The 6,154-nt window shown below is 41.4% G+C and overlaps 1 non-coding gene across 1 annotated transcript; it reads right to left on the minus strand.

Annotated features, from left to right (window-relative positions):
- Positions 1 to 1,372: 1,372 nt before the first annotated feature.
- Positions 1,373 to 1,479, minus strand: LOC120268116. Its single transcript, XR_005538786.1, has one exon. It is a non-coding gene; the product is annotated as a small nucleolar RNA R71 (small nucleolar RNA).
- Between the last annotated feature and the right edge of the window lie 4,675 nt (positions 1,480 to 6,154).

Raw genomic sequence — 6,154 nt, forward strand, 5'->3', positions numbered from 1 at the left:
TATCATGTATGTTGGATGATAACTCGTTAATTCCATGCTTGGGTAATTTTGAGATTTAATCCATTGTTTTCATGCTAAGTGCTACACTAAGGAGAAATCCGTAGCTCTTTTATGAGTGATGCATGTAGATGTGACTTTCTCGCATGTATTAGACCATGAATGAATTAGAAGGGGGTACTTGTATCATCACACCGAGAAATCGGGTGTTTGGTGGCCCTCCATGTAGGTTTAATCCGAAGAAGAGTAGGTTTAATCCTAAGTGAGATTTCCTCGTACTCAATGCAATCGTAGGAATGTAGATTTGGAAGAAATTCCTATCTATGTTCGTATGGGATTAGGGTTCAATCGCCGAGAAATTGGGGTTGTTCTAATCTTGGAATCTCATGGTCCATTTTACCCTTGCATCTTTAGATCATCATCTATGTTGCATGATAACCCCTCAAAGGGGATCCTCATCCATAGGCCTTTGCATCTCATTGATTTTCTTGCTAGCTTATTGCTTGTTCTCTCTAATTTGTTCATAACCTTGTTTTAGCTTTAATTACATTTAGTAGAGTAAAATTCATCATTTGAGATCTTAGGCTAGATAATAGCTCGAGAAAGAGTAATAGGAGATCCTTAGCCCCGTGGAATATGATCCTCACATCTTCACGCGAGGTATTACTTGGCGATCCCATACACTTGCGGGGAAGCAATCAAGTTTTTGGCTCCGTTGCCGGGGACTTTTAAGGAATTCTAGGAAACTTTTAGATTATTACTCTATCCATTTCATTCTTTACTCATTTCTTGTCGTTATTTTTCTTTTCCTTTGGTCTTAACATTCTATCATCTTTCTTGGTTTTGCAAGGTACTGTGCATGACACGCTCAAATCCATCAACATTGATTACACCGGATAGTGAAATTGAAAGAACTTTGCATCGGAGATTGAGAGAGGTTGATGAAGGATCGGCTTCGCAGAATATTGAAATTGAGTCTAGAGAGTCTTCAATCATGGCCGAAGAGCGACTCACTCTATCCGAGTATGAAAGACCCCAATTCACAGGAGATGAGTTTAGTGTTCAAGCACCGACCGTGGCATCCAACAATTTTGAAATTAAAGCGAGTACAATCGGCATGGTCCAGAACTCGGTTCAATTCAACGGTCTCGCGAATGAAGATGAACATGACCATCTTTCCCGGTTCCTCCAAATTTGTTCCACATTCAAGATTAATGGGGTGTCCGACGATGCGATCCGTTTGAGACTATTCCCATTCAGTTTGAGAGACGGAGCTTATCGTTGGCTTACATCATTGTCTCCGGGGTCTATTAAAACATGGAAGGATATGGTTGAGAAGTTCCTTGGAAGATATTTTCCGCCAAGCAAAGCGGCGAAGTTGAGGCAAGAAATTTCAGCCTTTAAACAAGGGGAGTCCGAAACATTGTTTGAAGCCTTTGAGAGATTAAAGGATCTCCTTAGAAGGTGCCCCCACCATGGTTTTGCCTCATGGATGCTAGTACAAATAATTTATAATGGGCTGAATTATGCTACTCGCCAACTCATTGATGCCCCAGCGGGTGGTTCCCTTAGCAACAAGTATCCCAATGCGGCCGAGCAATTACTTAAATCTATGGCAAGCAACGAATCACATTGGGCTTCGAGAGGATCTTCACAGAAGACTACTGGGCTGTATGAAGTTAGTAGCAATGATGCCTTGGCCTCCAAGGTGGATGTGTTGACTCGAAAGCTTGATATCCTTATGGACAGTAGTTTGAGGCCAGAACCAGTGATAACTTGTAGCACTTGTGGTGGTGGGCATGGTACAGCCAAATGTCCGATTGTGAGCTCCTCTGTTGCTTCCATCGAGAATGTTGACTACATTGGGGGGCAACGAATTCAAGGGAACCCGTATAGCTTAACTTACAATCCGGGGTGGAAGAACCACCCAAATTTTTCATGGAACCAAGGCCAACAACAACAAAGAGGTGCACCATCTCAAGGATCTCAATTTCAACAACCGGCCTTTGAGAGGAAATTTTCTACTGAAGAGGTCCTTGCCAAGTTCATGCTTAGTACTAATGACAGGTTAAATAGCCTAACCAGTAGCATGGATGCACAATTTGGTAAGGTGAATGCTCAGCTCACTCAGCACGCTGACCAATTCACTAAGATAGGTTCTATTTTGAGAAACCACCAAGTTTCGGCGAAGTCACTTGAGCATTGAGTAGGGGAACTCGCAAAGGCAAATTCTGAACGTCCCCTAGGGTGTCTCCCAAGTAACACGGAAGAAAATCCAAGGGAGCACTTAAAGGCCATTGATCTTAGAAGCAGTAGGCAAGTGGAGATAAGGGTTGCGGTTGACCCAAGTGTCAAGAAAAGTGGGGTAGCCTCCGGGGAAGACCCCAAGCTAGTTGACGAAAATAGTGAAGACAAAAATCAGCGAAGAAATGCCAAGTTCCAACAAGAAGGACCAACAAAATCATCCGAGTATAAGCCTCCAATCCCTTATCCAACCAGATTGAAGCATGAGAAGGAGGATGTTCACTTCAAAAAATTCATGAGCATCTTCAAACAACTCCATTTGAACATCCCGATAGTTGAAGCATTGACTCAAATGCCGAAATATGCCAAGTTTTTAAAAGAGCTCCTCACGAACAAGAGGAAGTTGGAGGAAGAGGGCATGGTTGCACTTACGGAGAATTGCTCCGCTATTCTAGAAAAGAAACTCCCACAAAAGTTGAAAGATCCGGGAAGTTTCATTATCCCATGCATTCTTCAGGGTGGAGTCCGAGAAAATGCTCTAGCGGATTCGGGGGCTAGCATAAATGTCATGCCCTACACCATGTACTTGAAACTTGGCTTGGATGAGTTGAGGCCCACGAGGATGACCTTATAATTGGCGGATCGATCAACAAGAAAACCTCGTGGGATTGTTGAAGATGTAATTGTCCGAGTGGACAAATTTGTTTTTCCCGTGGATTTTGTCATCATGGACATAGATGAAGACATGGAGATACCACTAATTCTTGGCCGACCATTCCTCAGCACCTCGGGTGCCTTGATTGACTTGAAAGGAGGAAAGTTAACGTTAAGAGTCGGAGAAGAGGAAGTGGTGTACACTTTGCCGGCAGCCATGAAACATTCTTTAGATCATGATGACACACTTTACTTTGTTGATGAAACTGACAGATTGATTTCTGATTGTGTGCAGGAGGTGCTCTCTATAAATCCCTTGGATGAATACTTGGGAGAGTTGGAGAATGAAGAACAAGGAGAACCTCACCAACATCCTCAAATTCATAACTTGAAGCAACCAAAAGAGAGGGTGTCCTGCACTATTGCTAAGGAAAAAGAGAAAAAAGAGTCATTTGTGAAGAAGATGTGGAGGGAGATTCATGGGAGAAAAAAGAAAGGTACCAAGCTTCATCACCCCATATCTCAAGGAGGAAAGGTAAAATTTTCACCCCTCTCGACTCATGAACAATTCGAGATCTTTTCAATGTTGTCACTAAATTTACCGGGAAGAAACAACACTTCAAGGGAAATCGGGGGTGGTTTCAAGCTTTTTTAACCCCCATGAGGTAAGGAATGAGGTACGTCAGGCTCGTGACGTTAAACAAGCGCTTCTTGGGACGCAACCCAAGCGTTCGGGGTGTTTGCTTACATTTTTCGTATTCTAGGTCTTAGTTCAACTCAATTCTCGTATTTCTTAGACTTGTTTTACTTTTGAATAAGTTCATGCTCACGCACTTGGCACTTTGTTCTCATCGTTTTAATTGTGGTATGTTTGTGCAACTTCTTGAGAAACTCATATTTAGGTGTTAATTCATACACTAGATCATCGTTTTATTCAATTCACTCATTTTTGGAGGAGTCTTCGAGCTTGCTATATCATTTTTTCATCATTTGGGGCAGGTTTTTGAAGTTTTTATTGGTTTTAATGGGTACACGGCCTTACTGGGCCGTATGGTGGCCGTTTGGGAGAGCAGAGAGGCTCTATGCCGTCGCAGACGGCCCCCATACGGCCCCTATACGGGGCCGTCTGCGACGGGGGAGCCCCTCGGCCGAGAGGGCCTTTTGGCCCATACGGCCCCCATACGGGGCCGTATGGGGGCCGTATGGCTCGGGCCCCCCATATAATCTCTCTCTCTCTCTTTCTTCCATTCTCCTATTTTCTCTCTTTCTCCACCGATTTTCTCTCTTCTTTCTCACTCATTTCTTGGCCAAATCTCCTCATTTTTCCTCCTAAATCTTCTCCTCATCCATTTGAGACGTCGATCTAGTATTTTTCCTTGAGTTTAACGCTAGTTTTCTCAAGATTTCGTCGGTATGCTTTTTCAATGCCCTAGTTTTATCTTTTTCATTTCTTGGGCATTCTTGGAGCTTTTATGTGGAATTTCTTTAGCGTTTTGCTTGGTTTGGATGGTGTGATTGTTATGGATGAAGTCTCCCTTGAATTTATGTACAAAATTTTTCGATTTTCATGTTTTTGGGGAGGTTCTGTCGAAATGAACAGTACCCATACGGCCCCCATACGGCCGTATGGACACTATCCATCATAGTTTTCATTGTTTCTTCATCTCTTACACTATTTTCTGAATCATATTGGATTCCTCTATCCATGAATGGATTTTTCATGGTTTGTAGGAATTTTGGGGATGAAGAAATTGGCAAGCAACTATGGTTTGATATTTGCACCACAAGGGGTGACCAAATGGAACAAGATTTCATTTTGTGTTGAGAGACTTAATTCTAAGGACAAGGATGGAGCATGGACATCTATCATTTACTTTAGTTTGTTTTGTTTTGTATTTTTATGTTTTGATGAGTTTGCATGGTTCTACCCTAGCGACTTGTGTTGTTGAACTTTAGTTTATTTTCATCTTTGTGTTTTTGTTGACTACCCTCTAGTTTTCCCCTTGTGCTTGTATTTTTAAATCTTTGTGGAATGATGATGTCCCTTTTTTGCCTCACAGGGCATTAAGGGAATTTGGTGAGCTTTCCTGGTTTTAATGGAGGTCGGACGGGACATGTATTGCTCACCACACATTTTCTCACGTCCTACCTCACGACGAGCACAAGTTGAACCGGGGAGTTCGTTTTCACCCTCCTTTATATTTGCATTGCTTCATCTTGCATGTTTTTTTCATGATTAGTGTACATTGAGGGCAATGTACAACACTAAGTGTAGGGATGGGTGTATTTCATGTTTTAGGATCATTTGCTACATGCTAGTGTTACCTATGATGGCTTTGTTCATTCTTGTAAGATTCTTTTTAGCTTGGACTAATGATTGATGTGAGGTACTTGTTTCTATGCTTTTATTGAATCTCGTTTTACCCCTAGTATTGTCATGTGCACTGAATTTTTTTTGTCGATGCCCTGGGAATAGCCAATGTGACTACTCTCTAACTCTCTTGTATGCGTAACACACTACTTTGAGTACTTGGCCTTAGAACACTAAGTTCTTTCCTTCAATGGACTCTTAAGAACTTCTAAGTCTTGTTGAGCTAATCCTAGTTTTGTGTCATGTAGACTACTTTGAAGATGTGATCTAGGGTGAATGTGAAAAAAAAAATTGAATTGATTGAAAAAAATGAAATGAATGAAAAAGAAAAGAAAAAAAAAGAGAAAAAAAATGAGTCTATGTCAGTATTCCTCTGCTTCTGAAGCATGAATGCGTCTATGTAGACCTGAATCGAGTAGTTAGGGTGGCTCTTGTGCCTAACCAAAGCATGTGCACCCTCCGTAAAAGATTTCAAAATGATGTTGGTGCAGCCTACGCTAGTCGGACTCAAAAGAGAAATGAAAATAAGCCTAGTGATCTTTTTGAGTACCTACCAAAGGTTTTGAGTAGAAAGTGGACTTAGTTTCAAGGTATAGAATTAGAAGGATCTTATTTGACCATTGAAGTAGCACTTAGTAGTTTAAGACTTAGTATTCTTTTGTAAGTGGAGTGATTAGCATCTAGAGTCAGATCGATCAAGTCCTTAGGCTAGACCGGATAAGGGCATATGAGATATAAGATTCACTTACACCAGCATGTATATATAAGGGGTGAGACAGATATTTTTTTATTATGCTTATTGACTATGACTCAACATCTATATATCATTGTCCATTGCTTTTGGAGTCTTATATTAACTTGATGCCGAGGTAATGCATTTAGCCACTT

The sequence above is a fragment of the Dioscorea cayenensis genome, chromosome 8, assembly GCF_009730915.1.
Source record: "Dioscorea cayenensis subsp. rotundata cultivar TDr96_F1 chromosome 8, TDr96_F1_v2_PseudoChromosome.rev07_lg8_w22 25.fasta, whole genome shotgun sequence".
NCBI classification, from domain to species: Eukaryota; Viridiplantae; Streptophyta; class Magnoliopsida; order Dioscoreales; family Dioscoreaceae; genus Dioscorea; species Dioscorea cayenensis.